The sequence below is a fragment of the Opisthocomus hoazin genome, chromosome 21 (assembly GCF_030867145.1).
Source record: "Opisthocomus hoazin isolate bOpiHoa1 chromosome 21, bOpiHoa1.hap1, whole genome shotgun sequence".
In the NCBI taxonomy this organism is placed as follows: domain Eukaryota; kingdom Metazoa; phylum Chordata; class Aves; order Opisthocomiformes; family Opisthocomidae; genus Opisthocomus; species Opisthocomus hoazin.
In genome coordinates this window covers 15,886,008-15,911,586 of record NC_134434.1, presented here as the reverse complement: position 1 = coordinate 15,911,586, position 25,579 = coordinate 15,886,008, and the positions used below count along the sequence as shown (strand labels likewise).

Below are 25,579 nucleotides of genomic sequence, written 5' to 3'. Positions count from 1 at the left end.
CTTCGCAGGCAGCAGCACCCAGCAGCGAAGCTCGTCACCACCAGCGGCGGGTGAGCGGGGGGAGCAACCTGTACGCACAGCCGAGCGCACGCTGACACGCACACACGCCTATGGCCACGCATGGGTTGGGTGTTCATCCCAAATATGATTTAGGAAAGTACCAGACTAAGAAGAAAAACACGGATTTCCTAGTCAGCCTACAACAGAGCAAGTAAAAAAACTTCTTCGATGTTTTCACTTACAGCATTTCTAAGACACCTCGGATTGTTGTCAAAACAAGATGTCTAAGAACACTTATCCCAAAACAGTAAATAAAAGCCCAATAAAAAAAAAAAGGATGCCTAGAAATAATTGTTGCCTTGCTCCAATAGTATGTGGAAAAATTGATTACTGAATACAAAATAGTGGCACAGAGTAAATAATTTCTTTTTTAACTGGAAGAGGACACACAAAGTAGCATGCTGTGAAATCTGAATTTCAGAAAAATAATTCAACTGAAAGGGAGGGAAGGAGGGAAAAGTTTCCAGATAACAAAAAGCTGTAAGAAAATTTTTCCAGTAAAGCTTAATTCGGGTTACTCCTGCTTTACTCAGTCTGAAGACGCATGTGCAACTACTTTCCACCTACAATGATGCCCAAATATGTTCTAGGTATCGGGATTTTAAAAAAGAATTACGCTTGTAGGCAATTTTTTCAATAAATAATTTTTTAAGGACATATGGGGCTTATGTTTTCAAAATTACGATTAAACTCTGATCATAATTAGTTCCTTCCATTGGAAAGAAAGGACGACTTACACAACTCTTTTGCCATAAGAAGTCTATGGGGGGGGGATATTTTTTAATCCCGTGTCTCACAACACCACGAAGTCTTCGTACCCCACAGAAGAACACAAGAATCACTGCTGCACTCCGCAAAGCCCCACAGCCACCGTTCCTCTGCGCAGCACTGCTCGTTGCCAAACCGACCCTGAACTGCACGGCTCGAGGAAGCACACGGCACCCTCAGCTCCGCGGCAAAGCCAGCCCGGCCAGCGCTGAGCGCAGGGACACGGCACGGCCACCGGCGCAGGGACACGGCACGGCCACCAGCACAGGGACACGGCACGGCGCTGAGCACAGGGACACGGCACGGCCACCAGCGCAGGGACACGCCACGGCAACCGGTGCAGGGACACAGCACGGCCACCGGCGCAGGGACACGGCACGGCACTGAGCACAGGGACACGCCACGGCCACCGGCGCAGGGACACGCCACGGCCACCGGCGCAGGGACACAGCACGGCACTGAGCACAGGGACACGCCACGGCCACCGGCGCAGGGACACGCCACGGCCATCGGCGCAGGGACACGCCACGGCCACCGGCGCAGGGACACAGCACGGCACTGAGCACAGGGACACGCCACGGCCACCGGCGCAGGGACACGCCACGGCCACCGGCGCAGGGACACGCCAGCCTTCCTCCACGCATCCCAGGCGACTCCAGGAAACCTTCCTGACCTGTAGTAAGAAGCACTCGCCTTCCGCTGCAGCATGGACTCCAACGTGCGGAGCATGGACGTTATTTTGATCCACGTCAGCACGACGTTTAACGCAGAATAAGCTTCTGTCCTTCACAGACAGGCAGGAACTCCCCAGTCCTTGCAGAGTGCACCCGTCACAGGCACCCAACCAGCTCACACCAGGGCAGAACCAACGCCTCAACCTCTCTTCTCTCCTCTCTGATCTAACAAACAGACTGACCGCTCTATAGCACAGGCTGAAGACACAAATTTGCGACTAAATTTCACATTGCAGAGAAAAAAATTTATACGGTTGTTTGTACAACATTCGTACAGTATTTCCGCACAAGAGTAACACAAGCTTTCCTGTAATTTTTTATGTCTAAAACCTTTAAACATATTAAACAGCGTCTCAGCTGTTCCTTTTCCATAGTTCTAGCCTCTTCTTTACTACCAGGACAAAATACAACGTCCTATAAACGCTACGGGAACTAAAACAGCATTAAGTTTAAAAAATAAGGATGAATCCTGGTTATTCACCACTGAGGCAAAATCACTGCCCGTGACAGTATCTGCCCCTTTTACTCCTGACTGTCCCCAGTCCCCTGCGCGGTGTAAAACCAGAGGGGGGGATGAGAGCGGGGACGCGGCAATTCGCTACCGCGCGGCGGGCTCGAACACCGCACGGGACGCGACGGCGCCTGCCCACAGCACCCACCGCCGTGGCAGTTCAGCGCCTTCTCAGTTTTCGCTGTGGGATTGCTGATTTTAACATCAAATCACTCTGCCCACAGCCACAAAACCATAAGTTTTCAGGCTTCTAATGATTCCCCAAAATAACTAGTTAGAAGACCTGGCCCACCAGGTCACTCAGCACTCGCTCTTGTTTTCTCCTGGTCGTTACCCAAACCTTCCCAGCCAGCGTTTCGGGACACCCCAGCCTTCCGCGCCTGCGCTCCCGGCACACAGTCGAGACGCCCCACACCAGCCCCGCCAGGAACAAGCAGCCCAGACCCGGCCGGCTCTGCAGTGGGGAACCTGGCGCAGCCGGCCCGGAGCGCTCAGCCGCGTGGGTCTCGCTGGGCACGGCCGCGGGGCGCGGGTACCACGAGCACAGCCGCACGGCACCGGCCAGGGAACCGCACCTCCTTGTTCAGCTCACCTGGCAGCGTCCACCAGAGCCGCTCCGCCGCCCAGAAGAATCCCAGAATGTTTGGGGTTGGCAGGGCCCTCTGTGGGTCACCCAGCCCAACCCCCTGCCCAAGCAGGGTCACCCAGAGCAGGCTGCACAGCACCGTGTCCAGGTGGGGCTGGAATATCTCCAGAGAAGGAGACTCCACAGCCTCCCTGGGCAGCCTGGGCCAGGGCTCCGGCACCCTCAGAGGGAAGAAGTTCTTCCTCGGGTTCAGCTGGAGCTTCCTCTGCTTCAGTTTGTGCCCGTTGCCCCTTGTCCTGTCGCTGGGCACCCCTGGAAAGAGCCTGGCCCCGTCCTCCTGACCCCCACCCTGCAGATATTTAGAGGCATTTCTAAGGTCCCCTCGCAGCCTTCTCTTCTCCAGGCTGAACAAGCCCAGCTCCCTCGGCCTCTCCTCGTAGCAGAGATGCTCCAGTCCCCTCCTCATCCTCGTAGCCCTCCGCTGGACGGGAAACCCCGTGGGCTTCCCAGCTGCACAGAACCGAGTATTCCTCCAGCTCCTCACCAGAACATCCAACGCACAAAAACGCCCCTCACCCCACGGTGTAGGTGCTGTAAAACCAGCGCTCGGCCTCTCTCCAGGCTCTGCCAGAGCTGACGGCCTGGCCAGCGCCCGCAGCAGCAGCGAACGGGCACCACGGCAGCGACGAGGGGCTTCAAAGCGAGCAGGGACTTGGACAAGCACAGATATGCCAGGCTTGACAGCACCCATCAGCACTTCGCTTCTCCAAGACTTCTGTTTTGGAAGCCTAAAATATTTCTCCTATGTTTATTTCTATAACAAAAAAGGAAGTTTGAATATACAAAAATGTAAAAGTACCAGCAACATCTGAAGAGCAGAGAATAAAACCTTCTTTTCGCCTTTTCAAAATATACCACCTGTTTTGGAAACGAACAGTTTATCCTAACTCTGACAATTAAAAAAGCAGATGAAAAATGTCACGAAATGCGGAATAATTCACTTCAAATATCAAATTTGCACATTAAATATGTATGTGAAAACTATTTTGTGTCCACAATATAAATAAATCTGTCACCGACACGATACAAAATATTTCTTAGTTTTAACGGGTCTTTCTTTAACGTCCTGTTGGCTTCACCATCGCACCTGCGCTTCACAAACCCTGCAGGTCCAACCCGTGAAACGGGCTGGGCTGTCCCTCGCCGCCAGCAGCCGTCTCCCCGCTCTCGGGGGGCTGCAGCACCCTGGGCTGGCGCAGGCGCCGGTCTCCGCGCCCGTCCTCCACGCCGCACCCGCAGCAGAAGCCTGCTCCTGCTTGGTTCTGCTTGCCCCAACAAACCGAAAGGCCGGTTAAAATTGTGTCACTTTTCATGGTGCTGAGCAAAGTGTGGATTTCCATTTCATTTGGTAGATGGAGAGCAGCAATGGCGAAATTAGAGATCTGGGGGTATTATTATTACTAGTACCACTCTTACTACTACTACAAAGATGTAAGCATCTACCTACTACTGCTACTACAAAGATGTAAGCATTTACCTACTACTACTGCTACTACAAAAATGTAAGCATTTACCTACTACTGCTACTACAAAGATGTAAGCATTTACCTACTACTGCTACTACAAAGATGTAAGCATTTACCTATGTAAGCATTTACCTACTACTACTGCTACTACAAAGACGTAAGCCTTCACAACCACTGACGTTTCAGGCACCCAGATGTCGGCACAGGACGACGCTGTGATCTGCCCATGGCCACACGACTCCATGGCCTTCCCGACACAGCCCGACCCACCAAAGCCAACAAACCCATTTCAGCCAGGAAGCTTCTCGAACTGGGACACAGACTGCCCAGGCAGACCCGAGGCTCACCCGGCAGCGATGGCAGCGGGGGGCGAGGACGGGTCCCCACGCTGCACCCCACACCGGCCAGTCAGCCCAGTGCGGCTGCGGCCATCGCGCACTGGGGCACTCCAAGGCCCCAGCTGGGAGCAAGGCTGGAAGGGACAGCTGCACGGCAACGTGAGAAACTCGAACCTGCTTTGATTCGCTTATTTTTTTAAACCAAGAAATGATTCTTCCACGGAATTTAGTCAGTATACAAGAGAATTAAGACCGCTAGCTGGCACAGTGCCAACGGAGTCGCTGTTTGTCTGGCCCCAAGGTTTTCTTAAGGAATACTAATTCACTGGAAACATAGTTGAGAGAGCAAGGCAGGCTGCTTTTTAAAAAGCATTATATTCTCAGTACTTCATATATACATAAATATAAATCGCTTCTGATACTTCCAAGTACGTGTGTACATGCATATATATATATATATATATACACACACACTTACACATGCAAAAAAAAAAATCCACTAACCCAAACCACCGAGTACACAACAATTCTTGCCTTGCTGTAAACTAACAAAGCAGCTTCATCGCAAAGGTGTGGCCACAGAAACCCAATTTCAGTGTTAGAAACAATGCTTCCCTCTAACTATCTGAATCACAGATGAGAAAAAAAAACCAAAGAAAATCAAAACATCTAACTCGTGCTTTACAATAAAAAAAATCTGCATATTAATAACAGTGTTTTTTTCTCTAATCAACATGGGGGGGGGGGTGTATACGAAAATCTCTTTAAGATGAGTTAAATGGAAGCTTTTGCAAGACTGCTGTGTGTACAACCATGGTGGCTGGAAAGCAAGCGCTTAATTTCACCACTGACAGGAAATAAAGCAAAAAGTGAACTCCATCATAGGAATGGGCTTGATTCCCACATTCCAGCTTCATATCAGGCTAGAATTTAGCCTCCAAATCCAGCAATAATCTTTGGAGAATATATGTTACACGGACAACACAACTGTATTCTTCAAAAAGAACTGGATTTTGAGCCGACGGCCACCCCTGGCAGAGCACACCCTGCACGAAGACGTCGCGTTCCAGCAAACGGCAGGCGGGGAAGGCGAAGCGGCGAGCGCCGGTGGCCGAGGCTCCGGGCGCCGGACGCGGCGCCAGCCCCAGGGCTGCCAGTCTGCAGGGGCCCCCGGCCGTCCCCGAGGGAGCAGCCTGTCCGCCCTCGCACCCGAAAGCGACAGCCTGCCCGGCTGACCTGCTGTGGGCAGCTGGGTGAAATCCAGGCATCAAAATCCAGCCTTCGTGGCTAAACTTGCCTTCATGCTAAAAATATAATTTAAAATAGATGGGGGAAAGGATTTAATACAAAGTGATCTTTGTAACTAGCACATGATTAAAGAGCTAAAGCAAAAACATTGAAGCAGAAAGCCTCTTGCAAAAATACAACTAAAGGCGTGAAATAAAAGCCTTGCGATTGCTGGCTCTTAAGATGTTTGTGATGGGTATCCGCTTGTTTTACATTCTGAGAGCTGTACATATACTAAACAAAGAGCTTGCTTGTAATAATTATCAGTACTTAATGGTATCTAAACTTCTTAATCCCATTTTACCCAAACAAATCCAATAATTACTCCATATGCTTTTTGATGATTACAATCTCGGGAATCCCGACTGCATAAAAAAGTGTTCAGAGCAACTGTAGGTGGATTTTATTAATGTAATGAATAGGATCAGTCCAACAGATTTCAATTACAACAATAGCTTTTAAGTACATTTCTATGACATAAGGAAAGAACATGCATAAATGAAAGAAACTGGTTAAGCCACATAATACTGATTTATGGCAGCTTTTTCCTTTCATTTACCTCATTAACATTTCTCTGTATTTCAGAATCCCCCACTCCAGCTCTATAAAACTTGCATTTGTAAAGCCTTCAAGGACCAGACATTCCAGCAGAGAAACAGTTAAACCCAGAAATGCATTCTTGGCTGCTACTGTGACAGGATTTATTTACAGCTTCTATTAAACACAGCAGCTCCATTACAAAGTGCTGGATGTGAGAAGAATTTGTGATTATACAACGCCAATGCCTCACTGCGTTAAACATATCATGCCAGCGTATTATTTTTTTCCTTCAGCAATTCGTTCAGGTCATTGTTTGATGGGTTTATGAATTCATTACAGGAAACAGATGGATCCCATAATTCACAGCCATTCTCCCAGCCAATCATACGGGCAATTTTTTTTCTCGTCTTGCTCCCCCCTCCAAATCAACCTTAATGAAGCCACTTCCTCCATGTCCGATTCCGCGCACACACACGCCGCAGCCACAACCGCTGCTTGCGAAAGCCACCCCCAAACGCTCAAGGCGTTGGGGATCAAGCTGCACGGGAGCACGCTCGCGCGCAGACACCCCCTCTGAAGTCAGACAGAAAGCCCCGAACTTACCCAAGTCGCGTGAAGACAACCAAAAAACACAGGATCGTAGTGGGCTAAAATAGATGTCCTAATCAGCAAGAAATCCATTTTTATATGCTGAAGAAAGGCTTTCCTTAGGAAAAAAGTGTTGCCCCCAATCTACTTTCAAAGGATGAATTTTCATTTAGCAAATTACCTCCTTTGTCTACCAAGCGCCGGTATTTTTTATCCACAGCGACATCTACCGGCCAAAGCGAAGGCACGCGGAGAACGACCGCCTGGGAACCTAACGCGGCTGCACGGAAGCGGGTAAAATTCTCTGTCTGGAGCTTCTCCTCCCCCAAGCACGCAAACTTCTCCTGAAGAAAAACTGCAGAAAAGTAACAGTCTAAAGCCAAAAGAAATGCCCCCATGAGTTTCCAGCAGTACTCTTCATGGCTTTAAAAACGTAACCAGAAGCTGCAGTCTGGCATCAAAGCCCACATTCAGGGTTAAAAGTAAAAATAGATGCATTATTACGGCCTTCGCACTTTAACATCACCTATTTTAAGATACACTCCGATTTTGCACTAATTCCTGAACATACCATTCATTTTATACTAAGAGTAAATAAATTAAGACTTTGCCTGGTTTATTTCCCCCCTCTGAGTGACCTCCTAAGTGACCAGCGAGCATCTTCTCCTGCTTCCCCTCCCAGACGTTGCCGCTGTGCCTCCTGCCTTTCGCAACATTTCCTGCCTCGCTCCTTCACCTTTCAAGGTCCCACTTCTAAACCTCTCACCATAACCCACCTTTCCTGACAGGCTCTGCAGACTCCGCTCACTTCTACCAACTAAGACCTTCTTTACCCCCAAGTCCTGGGGGAATTGGCTGGTGTGGTTGCCAAGACACTCTCCATGATATCTGAAAGGTCACAGCAGTCAGGAGAAGCCCCTGGTGACTGGAGGAAGGCCAACACTGCGCCCATTTTTAAAAAGGGTGGGAAGGAGGACCCTGTGAGCTACCAGCCTGTCAGCCTCCCCCTGGGCCTGGGAAGATCGTGGAACAGATCCTCCTAGCAGCTATGCTAAGGCACATGGAGGACAGTGAGGTGATTTGAGACAGCCAGCATGGCTTCACCACAGGTAAGTCCTGCCTGACCAGCCTAGTGGCTTTCTGTGATGGAGTGACAGCATCAGTGGACAAGGGAGGAGCTACGGATGTCATCTATCTGGACAAGATGTCCCCCTAAATTGGAGAGATGAGGATTTGATGGGTGGACTGTTTGGTGGCTGAGGACTTGCTTGGATGGTTGCATCCAGAGGGTAGTAGTCAACAGCTCAATGTCCAGATGGAGATCAGTGACAAGTGGTGTCCCTCAGGGGTCCATACTGGGACCAGTACTGTTTAATATCTTCATCAATGCCATGGGCAGCGGGATCGAGTGCACCCTCAGCAAGTTTGTGGGTGACACCAAGCTGGGTGGTGCGGTCGACACGCTGGAGGGAAGGGATGCCGTCCAGAGGGACCTGGGCAGGCTTGAGAAGTGGACCTGTGCAAGCCTCATGAGGTTCAACAAGGCCAAGGACAAGGTCCTGTGAATGGGTCGGGGCAGTCCCAAGCACAGATCCAGGCTGGGAGGAGAATGGAGTGAGAGCAGCCCTGCCAAGAAGGACCTGGGGGTGCTGGCTGACCAGAAGCTCAGCACAACCCAGCAGTGTGCGCTGGCAGCCCCGGAGGCCAACCGTGCCCTGGGCTGCATCCCCAGCAGCGTGGGCACAGGGCGAGGGAGGGGATTCTGCCCCTCTGCCCCGCTCTGCTGAGACCCCCCGGGAGTCCTGCGTCCAGCTCTGGAGCCCCCAGCACAGGACAGAGCTGGAGCTGTGGGAGCGGGGCCAGAGGAGGCCCCAGCGATGATCCGAGGGCTGGAACCCCTCTGCTGGGAGGAGAGGCTGGGAGAGCTGGGGCTGGGCAGCCTGGGGAAGAGAGGGCTGTGGCGGCCTTTCAGTACTTAAAGGGGGCTTACAAGAAAGATGGGGACAGAGTTTTTATCAGGGCCTGTAGCGACAGGACAAGGGGTGATGGCTTTAGACTAAAAGAGGGGAGATTTAGACTGGGTATAAGGAAGAAATTTTTTACACTGAGGGTGGTGAGGCCCTGGCACAGGTTGGCCAGAGAGGTGGGAGATGCCCTGTCCCTGGAAACACTGATGGTCGGGTTGGATGGGGCTCCGAGCAACCTGATCCAGTTGAAGATGTCCTTGCTCATGGTGGAGGCTTGGGCTAGATGGCCTTGAAAGGTCCCTTCCAACCCAAACTGTTCTATGATACAGAACTTGAATTTTTTTTGCCAGGAAATTTCAAGTCAGACTAGGAATTAGCAGAAAGCTGCAAAGTTCACTGAAAACCTCTACATCAATTGTCAGGATTCCTTGATCATCTTCATTAACTCAATTTTGTGTAATTTAGTGGTAGGAGACAGCCAAGGAAGTTCCTCAAAAAGACGTACTACCTAATCCTGCATCCCTGCTCCCGTCTCCTCTCTGCTTTAGGAGGAGTGATGGTACATGGTGTGGTCATATAGCCAGTCTCAGCCTCATGCCTCCAGAAATCAGCTTTAGTTCTTAATAAATGCGGTTCCTTATATGTTACCTAAACTGCAACTGACTAAAACTAGTATTTTAATGCATTATTATATGCTGCATAATTAACCAGAACAGCCAGAGCTTACAACTCCAGAAAGCAAAAAGAAATCAAAGCTCTGAGTACACATTCACCCATCTCGAAGTGCACCAGCTTCTACCCAAATCACATTTGAAAAGTCTTTTTACAACAACGGGAGGAAGAACAGTTTTTAAAGATTGATTCCACAAAAGACAGACTTTTTATTCAGGAAGCACCTACCAGCGAGGGCTTTCTTGGTTGTTTTGGAGCAGCTCTAAAGTCCTGTTTATCAACATGTTAGCTGGCTGATGGAGCCCTCCAACCACAAATACAGGGGTCTGGTTTCACATCAGAAGGTATCTACGCTAGGATGAATTCAAATCCCACTCTGCAGCTCCCAGTCCGACCTGCTCATCTGAACACATTTCGCAGTTTCATCAAGACACGAGCACAGTTTATTCTACAACTGTATTCAGACACGATCAGTGCATGAAGTCAGCAGGTAACTACCCACCATAAACTGATGTATATTAAACGCTGAAATTCATTCATCTATTCAGCAGACTGTAGTTCAGCCAAAAATTAGTTCCCAATTTTGATGGTGGGAAACCACCTTTGAAAACATGTCATCCAGAAAGATTTTACAACCATCTGTGGGAAACTGGTATTTTATGAGGAAATCATAATAACTTACTGGGCCCACAGTGACAAGCCGGTCGCAAATCATCTTCCCAAGAGTGAGACTTCCATACTACCTCTTAGAAATTAAAGGTTTTATTTTACAATTTGTTCCTGGATCTGCTAGAACCATATAAATATTAAAGTAAGCTGGAAAGTGTATTCCATTTGGTTGCATTTCACAGTTTTTGAAGTACTAAACATCGTCTCCCCAACCAGACACTGGTGTTAACAGTACCGTGGCTTGGTCAAAGCTCCCCGCTGGTTGCCAGGCCAGCTGGCAGACTAACCAAAATCGATAACCACCAAGTTCACATTAAAGACTTTCCTCCAGACCTCAGCAGACAGGTGGGAAAGGGAAGTAACGGCACTACGGCAGCCGTGCACCCAGCCGCACATTGGCAGGAACCTCTGTGGACCTCCTACCAAATCTGGTCACCATCGGCCAGGAATTTCTAAAGCTAAACGGGGAGACCGAGAACAGGAATACAACCCAAACTCATAAGCCTCATTTCCCTAGGAAACTAGGCCAAAAAGACACCCAGAAAACATATTTACTAGAGCATTTTTCCATAGTTTTAGATGAAGTGTGTTGAAAACTCCAAGTCTGCAATATTTTTGCTGAAGTTAACATCAACAAATTCTATACCAACGAAGAAAAGAGGGCAGCGATCTTTTGTGGAAAATCAACAGGAATTAACATGAAAAATTAAATAAATTATAGCTTCACAAATCATGGAATAATGGAGGAATTTAAGTATTTAAATGACGACATTTTAACAGATACCACCTCAGTTTCTGACGGAAAACCAGACCACATCTGCACCACGTCAGGGCCTCCACCTTCCTGCCCGCGTTAGGAGGCCGTGCAAACAAAACCCTCTCCAAATGGCCACCACAGCAGTTTGTGACCTGCTTTCTGCCAGTCCTTGTGCCTTCTCAGGTAATTCCCAGTTCCTTCCGCAGAATTCCCGACCCACCCTCACACCAGTCAGTCTCTCGCCCTTCTCCTCTCACCGCTGGGTCCTCGGGTCCTGGCAGCACACGCACATCCCACGGCTGCCTGCACACACCCACGGCTGCCCCCACCCGCCCCCGTCACCCTGCCCCTCTCCGCAGCACCTCTGTCGCTGGGAACTGAGCTGGAAGAGCTTCCCAGGCTCCTGATGGCATTTCCTTGGCTAGAACCCAGGGTCTTAACGCCCCAGCTTTATCAGAAACGTCTCAGGTAGCCATGCCTTCCTGAATCTGTCCCTTGTTAGCTCTCGGAATCTTCTTCTCATCTTCCCCCGTTTTTCCTCCCAATTCATTTAATTACAGGCGTTACCTTCTTAACTGTTGGCTTTATGCAAAGGTCTGAAGCAGAGGAACATTCAAGACTTCACCACCTACCTCGCTCTGTTTTGACTCTAGAGCAGTATGTCCACAAATCCAGCCGACCCCCAACTCCCACCCTGACAACTCCATCGTTCCTCCCTCCACTCAGACCCAGCCGCCTGCTTCAGTTCAGACAAATTCCACCCGTTTTCTCACATTTCCCGTCTGTGTCCCACCATCCAAAGCTCGCTCTATACATCGTAACTTCGTAATGGTTTCTGACACGAAATTCTTACTTAGTATTGTCATACGCAAGCTGGGGAAATGTGAGTTAAATGTAAAATTGGTTAAATATTCTCCGGGAGAATCAATGGTTTGCTGTCAAAACAGAACTATGTTTCAGAATAGATTGCACGTGGACTTGATCTGAGCCTATGCTGTTCAATATTTTCATTAACAGCTGGATGATGGACTAGAGAATATCCTTAATAAATCTGCAAGGGAGGGAGAAATAAGATGGGGGTGATCACATTGCTGCATAACAGGATCAGAGCTCAGCAATGAGCGGCGTGAAAAAAGCGACTGCAGCTCAGTAAAGTCACATTATTAGGCAGGAAGAATTAAATGCAGAAGAGCCATCAGCTCACCCCACTGCAGTTCTGAAAAAAAAAAAAAATGCAATGTCTTCACAGATCACAAACCAAAGAGAAGTAAAGACCAGGCTATTATAAGAAGATAAGTGTTGGAACAGCATAAATAACCAGCTATGAGGCTCAAAGGCTTTTACTTCAGCTTGGCATCTCACAGCCTTCGCTAGAGCACTGTCTGCACCCACGGGTGACCACCTCTCCTCAAGGAAGACCTGGACCACCTGGAAAGAGCACAAAGCAAATGGAAATCTGGAGACATGAACTACCACGGCAGACAGAAGGCAAAGAAGTAGTTCAGTCTAGAAGACACTGGCTACACACAGCAAAAAAAGAAAAAAAATACAAGGGAAGAGGAGGAAATCATTTGCTCCAGCCCACAGTGAATAAGACAAGCCTTGCTGGGTTTAAACAGCAGCCAGGGAGATTAAGATTTACATTTCTAACAACAAGGATGATTAAGGATTATCTGCAGACGTGATACAGGTTTGGTGATCTTGTCTCAGGGCATGAGGATGGAATAGATGACCTCTCAAGAACCTTTCTAGCATTATTTTCTACAATCCTGCATATAAAATGGAGCTCCAAACCCATCTTACTCAGTTCTTCCACTTCCCTCATCCATGACAAAGAAATCATTTTTTCTCTCAGGTTGATAGTCTCACTACTCTCTCCACCTTCTGCAGGTTTTTAAAGAAGTTTAAGACGTTGTCTTTCTTCATCAGCCCCTCTTGTCTGGACCCTCCCCGTTTTGTTCTTGATTAACATTAACTTCAAATTGTACCAATCCCAAATCACATTTTATGCCCCCACCACAAACAGGTCTGCATTCTCTGCGTAAGCCCATCACAGCCCACCCTGCTGCAGAACTTCTGCGCAGCAGTCTTAGCCCAACTCTGCTGATACAACCCTATGTTCACAATTGTAATTTTTCTCTTAAGAACTGGAGAAGCTCCTCATAAAACCATAGATCCTTGCATACGTCAGAGCTCAGATACCAGATTTTGTTTTCTTTCCTTGAACAGCATCTGCATTTTTTTCTTTCACATCTGTCAGCAGAGAGAGTGTCAAATTTTTTGTTTGAGAGAAAGATACAAAACCTGTTTTGTGTGATTCAACATGTGTTTTTAATTCTTCAGTGCTATTCTACACTGTTCAGGCCGGTTTCATGTGCCGCAGTCTTGGGAAGAATACTTGTACTTTAACAGCTTTAATGTTTTCCTCACTGCTTTGCTCCATGTTAGCACTGATTATAATTTTAATTTTAAATTCACAATTAATTATCTGTGCCATTAAAAATGGTACAGCTAATTAGGTTGATAGGTTGTCATCAACAATAGATTGATAATCCAAAGTAAATATGATGCTCGTTCACTGCAAGCCAAACTCCCTCATGTTTATGGAAGGCTCTGAGTGCACACACACAGGTTTAGCACGGCCCAGCTGATGAACAGAATTTGGACCTTATACATCAGGTCTTAAACTTAAAAGTCCAAGCTACAAATCAAGATTCTGGGTAATGGAACAGTTAAATTATCATGGCTCCATTCCTTCGGGACATGATCTGATAACAGATGGTAACTTTCAAGACTGAGCAACTCATCTGCTTTCTTTCAAGCGATAGTTCTCCAATTCACAGGCCAGGTGAAGCCGCATGTATGAATTCATGTAGCTCAAATATGTGATTTTAATCACGTACATCACTCTACACGCACACTTGTCCAAATATGCACCCACTGTAAAGCAAGGACAAATCGATCAATAAATACATCTTGCTAGAAGCTGGTGTCTAGACTACATTTGTCCGAAGCCTCTGACATTTCAGCACAGGCATCCTTTGTTGGACACGTCATCAGTGTTAATCACCTGTCACAGAATCCCAGCATGGCAGGGGTTGGCAGGGCCCTCTGTGGGTCACCCAGCCCAAACCCTGCCGAAGCAGGGTCACCCAGAGCAGGCTGCACAGGACAGTCACCTCACTTTGAATTCAGACTCCTGTAAACTCAATTCCCACCTCCAGAGCAGGACAATAAACTGACCCTAGAAAGCCAACCAGCCTATTAAAAAAAAAGGAGAATTAAGAAGCTATTAGAAGTTTCTAACCACTCATGTTAATAACATTAAGAAGCAACAGTCCTAAACAGGACAGCGGGGAAATAAGAGTCATTGGTGAGACGAATGAGCTTGTGCAAGAAACTGCTACTCTGCAATGAAGTGAGAGGGCAGCTCTGCATGAGGCGAGGGGTTGCTCAGTTGAAACGCCTGCAGTTTTTTCAGGTTTCTGACACAAGACTTTCCTATAGAACAAGCTCAGCCCTCCTCACAACTAGAGCATTCACATCTCGCACTCCTGCGCAGAGCACTCGCACACCTACACTCCACCGGCTGACTTTGAGCACACCCACCAGGCAAGCGCACACCAAGTTCCAGCCCAGCAGCAGAACACAAGGGTCTCCCAACACCTCACCTCAACAGCCTGGTAACACAGCAAAGGACTCAACCATTTCACAGACGGGACCCGTTACACGGCTCCCCCCTCCACCTCTGCTCTCGCCCTCCAAACCCTTCCCCAGGGTCGCCCCAGGCAATGCAAGCCCATCGGTAACTACGCAGCAGAAGAGCCAGGGAGGCTGGGAAGCAGCTTAGAGGCAGACTGCACAATGCTCACTCTATCATCACCCCGAGCACCGGGGGAAACTCCAAGCATACAACAACATCAAATAATTCCATACAGACTCCCATAAGAACTCTGCATAGAACCAGGAACTGAATCCTTTTATTTTAAGCTATGTGCATTTAATCTCATTAGACAGTGTTTTACACACAGTTTTCATATTTAAAGGAATTTTTCTTTTAAAACAAATTTACAAACGGTACTAAGTCATCACACCGCCAACAGCCTTTCTTCTTAATTCAACAGGCCACTTCCAGGCGCAGACGGAACAGTAAATATTCTTTACAGTAGAAATCCACTCATTGTTAAACCATTCACACAAACCAACAATAGGAAAAATGACAGTAATTAGTACATCCATAAGTAATTGCTAATTAGGATAAGCTCAGTGTCAGCTGGTTTACTGTACACAAGATCCTAAGGTTTCATTTGCACCTTGAACAGGGATGCATCTACAGGTTTCAGTGCCTTGAGACTTGTTCAAGCCAACACAGAAAGCAGGGCAATGTGATCACCATCTCCTAGATGAACGCGTCGGTTTTTGTTAATTAAGCAGAGGCAAAAATCCTGTTCTACACAAACCTGTGCCTCAGGAGGTGATTTATGCCTACACTGTGTCAAACAACTGCTGTTAGCATCAGCCCTTTCGCAGCAGCATCGGCGCGGAGCCCGGAGGACCCAGCTCGCCCCACACGGAGGTTTGGAGAGATGCTGACGGCAGCTCCCCAGCTGGGGCCTGAAGAGAGCAAACCAGAGCGTAAACGCTTCCAGTTTCAACCAGTGGTTGAATCCTGTAAAGAGACACCTCATATCCACCATTCCTATCTTGGATTGCTTCTGCAGAAATCTGTGCAGCTGTGGTGAGTATAGATCCCACCCAGAATGTACGTGCTGCACCCGCGGTCTGCGCACATGTGGTGGAGGTTCCCGGAGGCTCCAGGGTGTCCCGGAGCACGGTCAGGGCTAGCGTCCCACCCAGGACAACCAGAAACACTCAGCATTCACGCTCTGTCAGTACAACCTCTTTTTCCACTTTGAAATTTGAGCTGGAAAGAAGGTAAGGACCTGGCTATTTTTCTGGAACAGCTGGAAATTGCCAGCCTGCATTTATGGACCAATATCTCAGCCCGTGCACAGTGTGCTCAACATGTCCAGGATGCACCAGACCTACCAGCTGTGCAGGCAGCCTGCAGCGTGTCGAAGCTCAACCCTTGAGGGATCACAGAATCCCAGCATGGCAGGGGTTGGAAGGGACCTCTGTGGGTCCCCCAGCCCAACCCCCTGCCCAAGCAGGGTCACCCAGAGCAGGCTGCACAGCACCGCGGCCAGGCAGGGCTGGAATATCTCCAGAGAAGGAGACTCCACAGCCTCCCTGGGCAGCCTGGGCCAGGGCTCCGGCACCCTCAGAGGGAAGAAGTTCTTCCTCGGGTTCAGCTGGAGCTTCCTCTGCTCCAGTTTGTGCCCGTTGCCCCTTGTCCTGTCGCTGGGCACCACTGGAAAGAGTCTGGCCCCGTCCTCCTGACCCCCACCCTGCAGATATTTAGAGGCATTTCTAAGGTCCCCTCTCAGCCTTCTCTTCTCCAGGCTGAACCAGATGCCTCGGGCCCATAAAGCGTGCACACACAGCAGTTCAGATCAGATCTGCACTGGGGCTAACACAGCCTGGACACATCACACTCACTGTACATACGCACACATTTTTGTTCTGGAAACTAGAAATACAGCTTCTCCCACGGTTTTACGTGTGTTTTGGGGGTGGATGCAGGGGGGGCAGGCTGCATTGTCACTGAACTCCTTTTAGGTGCTCCTACGAAAGCGTGATGTCGACCGCCTGCAGATGACAAGCCTGCTGGTGAGATACTGGGTCTAATTTTCACTGACACTGGCTGTGCTGCGGAGATCACGGGACTACGCATACATGTCAAATCGACTAGAATCCTGTGCAAACACAAAGCCTTGGCTCTACTGTCACGTACATTTATGGTACCAAATGAACATTTTATGTGCAAGACTAAAACAGTAACAATTCTGTGGGCGACCAGTAAAAGGCCTCTGTAATTTTGGCATTAGCCTTCCAGTTCACATACTACCTCAAAGGGCTTACGAGTATGTTTATACTACAGTCCTAAAGATAACGCAGAGATATCTGAGTTATCATTTTAAACCAGTCAGCACGGGTACCTGAAGCAGTGCCAGCAGAGAGGTCCGCATGGACCAGCTTCCCCTCCTCCCCAGCGGCGTGGATTGATTCCAGCTCGCAGGTAGCAGCGCCCAGAGAAACCGTGTCTGTAGCCAACCCAACGAAAGCTAAACCTGAAATATTCTGGCCTTAGATTTCAAAGTCTGAATCCTTACTGGGCTAACTGAAGATGTGTTCAGTTATATTTAACAAAACTATTTTAAGAATCCATGCTTTGAGCAAGTAGGTTCTTAAAAATATACAAAAACCACAGGGATATCGTTACCACTTTAGGAGATTGTACCTACAAAACTTCACAGATTTTATACCTGGAAAAATGTTTGGGGTTCTACATGTCGTGTTGGATGCAGTTCCTAGCATTGGCCAGACAAGCAGTCCTCTGGAAATGTCACTCTTTTGCCTTCAGAAATGAGCGGCTGAGGAAAATTTGAAGCTCCCCCCAAAAAAAGAATGATCCCCCACTCAGATAAGCCCACTGAAATTAAAGCCATGCCTGAGAGAAAAAACAAACTACTGCTTAAGTCCACATACTGATCTAAAAAGCGGAAAGAAAATACACTGAACTTCAAATTTCTATTTCAGTTCTTTTGATGCTTCCTCTTAAATCTAAACACGACGTTTAAGACGCAGACAGTGTTTTTCGGAATGAGCTTCCCAAAGACAGCCTCTCCACTGGGCGTTTGTTCTGAACTAAGAGCTCATCTACCCGATAGCAAAGCCTGGAGAATCTGAAGCAAATTCTTCATTTCAGATTCAACACAGAGTCTGAGGCAAACTCTTCATTAATTCATTTTAAGCTGAACGGATTTTTTAATGTCTCCAGTGCTACCGTGCATTAATGCCACAAAGGAAAAACAGGATTTAAACTATTCAGAATCAGGAAGCAAGCACTTCCAGCAGTTTTCACACCTCCTCCTATTCAGACTCCTCACGAAAATTTCCTAAATGAAAGCAAACCAAAATCTGATGGGGATTCTGCAATCATTTCACTGCACCTAAGATGATGTTAAGAAAAAAAATAAAGAACGAATCCCCCCCCAGAAGCCCAAGCCCCAGCCCCTCAGCTCAGTTTGTGGGCACAGCCCGACAGAACCCCCCTGCACACGGCCGTCCCTGCAGGACCCGCCATTCCTGGGGCAGCTTTTGCTGCTCCTCGCGAGGCGGCCTTGGCAGCGCTGAAGATTTCCGCCAGCAGGCTCAGGAAAGGGGCCCGGGCCAGGCCGAGGCAGGGAGCAGCGAGCACCCATCTGCCGGCGCTCCCTGCGCCGAGCGGGGCTGCTGGAGTTGTTGTGCGAGGTGACAGCTCTGGTTGATCAGGCTGTCACCATAGCAACTTTCACTAAGAACTCACAATGCACCCAAACGAACTCCAAGCTAAATTAACTTATTGCATGTCACCAGTGAGAAATGACTGTTCAGAGGTAATTTTCTGTACTAATATGTAATAGAGTTAAGTCTCTAAATTGAATTAAATTAATTAAATGCCACTCCCAGTAAATCAGATTCTATTACACGAATGTTAAAAGAAATTAAAGATGTTTTAATAAAGATTACTAATAATAACTTAATATTATTACTTCATTTTAATTCAAAAATTCTGCTCAGTTTATTTTAGACACATGTCTTCCCCTTACTAGGAAGGAATACATAATTACTCCCTATACATTACACGCATTTATTTCACGTAGAAGTGCTTAGACTCATCCAAAAGAAGTAACACCAGCATTTTGAGGACCGTTCACCTGTGAAACACAGCTTGGTTTAATACCTGACACCCTAGGATTTGTCTTACACACACACACTTAAGCTTTTGGTAAATTCCCATGCCATCAACAACTGTGTCTAGTTCCTAAGGTGTTTTATTTCTGCTTTTTCCAGAAAAAAAAAAAAAAAAAAAAAAGCTTTTTGCATTGAGTCCAGCTGCAAAGCAAGAGGAATGAAAATTCCGTGTCTGTCAAGGCAGGCCACAAAAATAGCAGCTTCTGAACGGCTTTACAGCTCTACCAAACAAAATATTATTAACTTCGTTTTTAAATTAGTTTCTTGCATGTTAGAGTGGAATAGTCAGCTGGGAGGCAAGTCTAAGATGCCCCCAGTTCCCAGTACAAATAGCAGGCAAGTTGTAATTGCCAGCTGATGGCATTAATGCTGTCCCGATGACCCTGACTTTATCTTAACTCATATTAAAGACTCACCAAAATACTTCAGGCAAAAGCAGGCCCTAGCTAACACGAAGCACCTTTCAGAACTCCAGACCACGTCCTGCTTCACTTCTCGCAGAGCAGCCCGGCTCCGGCGCGAGAGGCAGCGGCTGACGGCAGAGGGAGCACACGGCGCGGCGGACGTGACGCAGCCCAAGCGCCAGCGTCGGGCCATGTTCTGCTAACACCCGCAGGACAGTCAGCACTGCCATTAAAAGAACATGGTAAACCAGTGTTTTTAAAAAATTTCTCAGTATCAGTTAAAAAACTGACATAAAAGCAAATACAAAAAGCAGGGGTGGAGAAAAGCAGCAACAATCCAAGGGAGCGGAGCAAGGTAAGCTGCACAACAGCCCGCCTGCGTTCCAGGTACCAGCAAAACGTGGTCGGGGATTTACGTGTTTATTGTTGCTATGTATCTAAGTTATTTTCCAGAAATTTTAAGTTAGAATTAGATTTTTTTAAAGTCTTAGTAACCACAATAAGGCACAAATGCACAAAGTCTTCATATTCAAAAACATATTCAGTAGCCAAGGCCCAGACTGGAGAAACTCTGGGCGTGCTCACAGGACTGACTTCGTTACCCTAACATGGCACAAAAACACGACTGAGCCGACAGGACGCCATAAACCACCAAGAGATAGTGAGAACACCTTATCTGATATATAAGCAAGTAAGTTAGTATTTTGGAATCTTAAATACATTTTCAAACTGAACTTTCAACTTGATAACAGGTATTGCTGCTATACCTTTAAACCTCTCAAGAGTTTTAGTTCTGTGTCAATAAACAAAATCATCTTTACTCTCTACTCACCTCCTCCTCTTTGCTTCTCTTTTCAGAAGAATATAAGCAAGCCATACATCTACAGGTGAAATTTTGACATGATTTCACTTTTTTGTCTTGTGCCCCCACCACAGCCCACCATGACAGAAGCTCTTCTTCAAGGTGGAGTGACTTTCCCGGCAGAAGACTCTTTCTTGAAGTGGGAATGACTTAGAGAGCGTCCCAGGGAGACCTAAGCAGCTACCAGCACAGTCCTTGCTACTACTCCAACAGAAAAAGGACGAACTCTGCAACGGAGTTTAGAAAGGATCTTTTCCCAGATGCTCAGAAAACGCACCTGAAGTTGTAGTATTCAAAGCTAACAAATAATCTTTTTGAAAAATCTATTCTAAATAAGCCGAAAGTGATCCCAGATGACCACAGTGAGAAACAACATTTCAAGCTTCATTCACCTACAGTAAGCAAAACGAAACCTGGCCTGGCTGAGAGATCAGCCGCCTCTGCTGCCGGCAAACCGGAGGCGAGCAGCGCTCAGGCACTAAACGGTCACCTCAGCAAATTTAGTGGGGTCTGTACATTTATTGTACAATATAAGGAAAATTTTGCAGGAATTATTGGACACAGCTACAGAGAGGCTCTGTACACTAAATAGTACATCAGAACACCAAGGCACAACAGATTTCTGACCAGTACAGTGAAGGAAAAGTGAGGCAGAGATGTGGGCTCTGGAGTTTGCTAGTTGGCATGGGACAAAAAAGGTGAAGAACACGGACCCAGAGTCTGGTTAATCCTTTCTGGGAAGGAAGGGCTAAACAACTGAGACAGCTGAAGACCTCCCATTTCGTTTCCTGCAGCGACTCTTGGACACCATTAGAAATAACTGTATGACAAAAAAAATTAAATCATTACTCTTGCAAGATGACAGAGAGCAAGATATGAATTATGATGGAGCCTATATCAGAAACATGGCATTGAATGCATTATTTTCTTCCTATTTCACCCTGCAGACTTTCTCTTGTTGAGAAGAGAGTCGGTACTCCGATGCCAGAGCGAAAGGAAGGGCAGGGCCTCCCTCACACGTACATCAGAGAAGAACTGGAAAGGCAGCAGAACAGCCTACCACCTCCAGCACAGTCAGGAAGTTTTCTCGTCGTTTGTCAATCAGGTCTAAACAACTGCAGTGGAAACTGTTGGGAAATTAAAGCAAATAATACATTTAAATGTACATTTATAGTCAGAGGACTACCTGCAGAGAGAAAATGGTTAGTGATCAAAAAGGAGAAAGTGGGAGAGCTGGAAAAAGAAAGTCTGCATTATCAATTCAAGATCCTTACAGAATTAGAGCAGAGGGCATCTGAACTCTAGGAGCTTCCTAAAGCAAGCGGAGTTTAGGGTTACACAGGTTAACTCAAAGGTTACCTAATAATCCTCCAGTTACAGATATTTAAAAAATTATTCTGGACTAGCAGGAAGGACTTCCAAAGAAGAGATACAGAAATTATTATGGATGCGGTGCTGTGCAGCCTGCTCTAGGTGACCCTGCTTCAGCAGGGGGTTGGACTGCATGATCTCCAGAGGTCCCTTCCGACTCCTACCATTCTGGGATTGAGTGTGATTCTGCTTGAAAAACAGCTTGAAAACACCAGCATCATGCTGGAAAAACTGAATGGGCTGTTAAGTAAAAAAGAGAATACAAAAAGGCCCCTGCAGAGGAGGGGAAAGATCCACTCTCCACATACTGGGCAAATCAGCCAAGAAAGATTGGGCTTAAGTTACAGGACACAATGTTCAGACTGAGTATGAAAATGACTTTCCAAAAATAATCAAAATATCTTTCAAGCACCTCTGTTGGGCCTGTCTGACAGTGGGGAGTTGGATAAGACAATCCCTTCTTGCTCACCTAAAGGGATATACCTAGTCCCGTGATTCTAAGACTTCAGTGTGACAACTGAATTTTTCACGGAGGACCGGTCAGTTCTGAAGCTTGGTAACTCCTGTGCTTCAGAACAAAAGTTCTGAGAGCCTGTCTGGCCCTGGAAAGGTGAAAGGTTCGGCTTTATAAAGACTGCTGAAAAACAGACAGCAGAAGCAGTCAAATTGGAAATTACATCAGAAACACTAAGTGCATCCTGAAAACTGGAGGGTGGATCTTGAAGAATCTCTGTGATAGGACAGAGGAGAACTACTTCTGTTAACGTGGGAAGAGGCAATCGAGAGCTTGAATCACGCCTCAAGTTCAGCTGTTCCCCTTGGGCAAGCAGCAATAACAGTTGCTGACACGCTCAAGGCAGCTGAGGAGCGTCCAAAGCGTTTAGTGGTGCTACTAAACGCAGGTCCCACAAGACTGCTTAGTATGAGCCACTGCTGCCACGCCACAGAGCTAGGACAGGATGCTTAAAAAGCAAATCACCTCCTCTCACAGCGATCTTGAGCCTACAATCAACCTCATGAGTAACCACCTCTTAGGATGCTAATACACACTACACTGCCTAAACCAGTTCAGGAATAACCTGAACGATCAGATGCAAACCCGACCAGAACGCTTCAGAGCCTTTACCAGAGTGTGAGCTGGTTAAACAGACATTTTAAGTAGTCCTGTAGGATTTGTAAAGTATGGGCTACCACCTTTAACAACTCAGGAAAAGCATCAAAATAATCTAGCAAAACACAGGGAAGTCAAGAGGCAGCCGAGGTTCTCAGAGTAGAGGAATGTCAACACCACATAGTCAACAGGAGAACACAAGGTCCCTCAGGCCAAAGGCTTCACACACAGTGTGAAAGAATCAAAACACGTTTTCATTTCCTTCGTTTTCCCAAGATAACTCTCTTCAGCATTTGCAGAGTAACTACCCCAAGAGCGTGTACTAGGGTTACAGTTCAAAGCTGGCTTCATCCTTCCCAAGGAAGAGATCAAGAAGTGTTAGAAAGCTGGCACACATCTCCAAGCCATCAGTATCAAACTGAGCTAATACATTTCCTGATGAAGCTGTCTTCAGGCTTTCGGTTTGCAGATCTTACAGATATTGTGTTTAAATGCAATACAAGCCTCCTCCAGGTCACAAGATGATAATCTAATAATAATGGAAAGTGGTCAGCATGCTGCCGGTAAACCAAAGCTGGTGGGTTTTCATAGAGAAGACATCACAGCAGCCAACAGAGTTTCCCATGAAAGAATGATCTGAGACGGTCCTTAAGGCAGACAAGAAACTGCCTTTGTGTATGTGTTTCTGTAAAAGAAGGGTAACAGCGAATGACTGACTTCAGTTTAGAAAGTTCAGGATCATGCTGATAAAAGAGGTGAGCTGTGCTACAAAGCCACCTGCAAGAAAACAAATCGCAGGCTCTGCTGGGTGGTAAAGCACGCCAAGAGACGCAGGGTCCCGGGTGTCGCCCTGTCCGTCGCTGTCGGTACACACAGACCATAGTGGTGGCATGCTAAAAGGGAAAAACGCACCTGGGCTCTAGTTCTGGGGCACACGTGCTCTGATGGACAACAAGTATCAGACAACGTTCTGCTTATAATTGGAAAACAGTTACCTGATAAGCAGCCTGGTACAGAAGAACAGAATATACGCCATTGAACTGCTGCGATGCCAGAACGTGTGCCAGCCTGACCGTTTCACAGTCGACATGCTTAAATACACTGCATTAGGCAATACCCATTACTGGAAACGCAGTCCTTCGCTGAGTGTGAAAGCACACACTGCGGGCAGATAAATAACCATAAACCAGCATGCAGTTTGATCATAACTACCACTATTATCATTGTGTATCTGTGTTAAAATTTATATTCTAGAATATACAGTTGTCAACAACTGTATTGGCAGTTATTTTGTTTTTCAGAAAGCAAGCCAGGGATTTGTCCGAGAGGCATTACCGCCAAGGGGCACCCTGACAATTAGGCCTACACGAGAAAAGCCAAACTGCTGTTATCTAATTTGTCCTTATTCTCTCTTCACACAGTACTCTTGTAGAGATAACGTCCCAGGCTTCAAGTTCATTTGACAATGGACAATGTAAAGAGAAATCTGATGAAAGCCTGCAGTCCTACTGCCTTCAAACAGGGTATCGACCCTTACGACATTTAAAACACTTGGAAAATACTTTCAATCAACTGTGCCTAGCGTTTGAAAGCTCCCATTTTCACCTGGTTTTAAAACTAAGTATATACCAGTCAGGCTGTTACCATCCTCAATCTGATCAGCCCCGATCATCTCCTAATTGAGGAAACTGAGAAAGGGCAAACCACACAGAAGATTAGAGCAATATTCTGTCTGTACTTATAAGCACACGCCCAAATCCGCATGATGGTGAACTACAACAGACTATCTCTAAGGAGAATAAAAACTACCTCTGAGGAGTACTACGAGTATCAAAGATCTCTGACTTGAGCTCTTTTGGGAAAACATCATGACTAAATACTAGCTGGGCACCTTTGACCAGCAAACCAGCAAGACCAACACAGGATGCGCTCACAAAGACAAATATAGGTTGAAGTTTAGTCAAGACTCTCCATACACTTACTCGTCACCTTAAATTTCTCTCCTTCACGATGGCAACGCTGATTTGAAGTAAGACACTCCTGACGCTGCTTACACTTGTGAGAGCAAAAAGCCTGTTAAATAGCACCGAACTACCGCCACCAGAAGCTCAAGATAGCTTGTCACAGCCACCCCACCTGAAACAATAAGCACAAAATCAAAGTTTTTTTTTGTACTGGTTAACTCCAAGCCTCCCAGCTCATGCTTCTTGCTTTGTCTCCTTGAATATGCAAATTTCTCCTCCTGTCTGCTCTAATCTTCTTGTATTTTCTACTCCTTTTTACCCAGTATTATGGCAAGGACTTTACAAATTATTTTCATCCTCCATTCTTTGTAGATTGTAAAATTGTAATTAATTCTCTATCAGAGAAGCGGTATCTCAGTCAGTTATAAGAACAAATTCATATTTGTTTAATAACAGCAAAACAACACCATGATAACGTTTATCAAAAAGCAAACATTTTTGTGTTATAAAGCCTTGACGTCTGGCAATAGGTTATCACTAGGTTATCAAATGACTGCATATTAAGATCTAATTGAAGAACTTATTACAGCGCTCCCGCTCCTCCTGCCATGACGATTTACGGCACATTCTGTCACTACAACGTTCAGCAGTTCAGTACAAACACAGCACTTCACTAACAAGATGGCAGAGGCAGATATTCAAGCATAAGCTATAAATACTCCAATGAGTCAGAGGTTGTAGGTCTGTTGTAAATCACACCCGATCTGTAGGCTGAAACACTTTTCCTAATTTTAAGTAAAAACCTCTGCTGGCTCCTACAATAATATGACACAGACTAGAAAAACTCTGAACTTTTCTTTTTTTAAAAGACTGATTGCGTTATACATCGTCCTAATTCTACTTCAAATATTGTGAGAGTCTCTAAGAAGTTTAGTTTTCCTGATTTGCCATGGAGCTGCCACTAAACATCAGCAACATCTACCGCAGCCAGCCAGAGCACCCTCTGT

At 46.8% G+C, this 25,579-nt stretch overlaps 1 protein-coding gene across 12 annotated transcripts in view; it reads right to left on the bottom strand.

Moving 5' to 3' along the window:
* TNRC6C (trinucleotide repeat containing adaptor 6C) overlaps positions 1-25,579 on the bottom strand; it is a 339,037-nt gene that overhangs the window by 59,455 nt on the left and 254,003 nt on the right. The gene's annotated exons all lie outside the window — the stretch shown is intronic.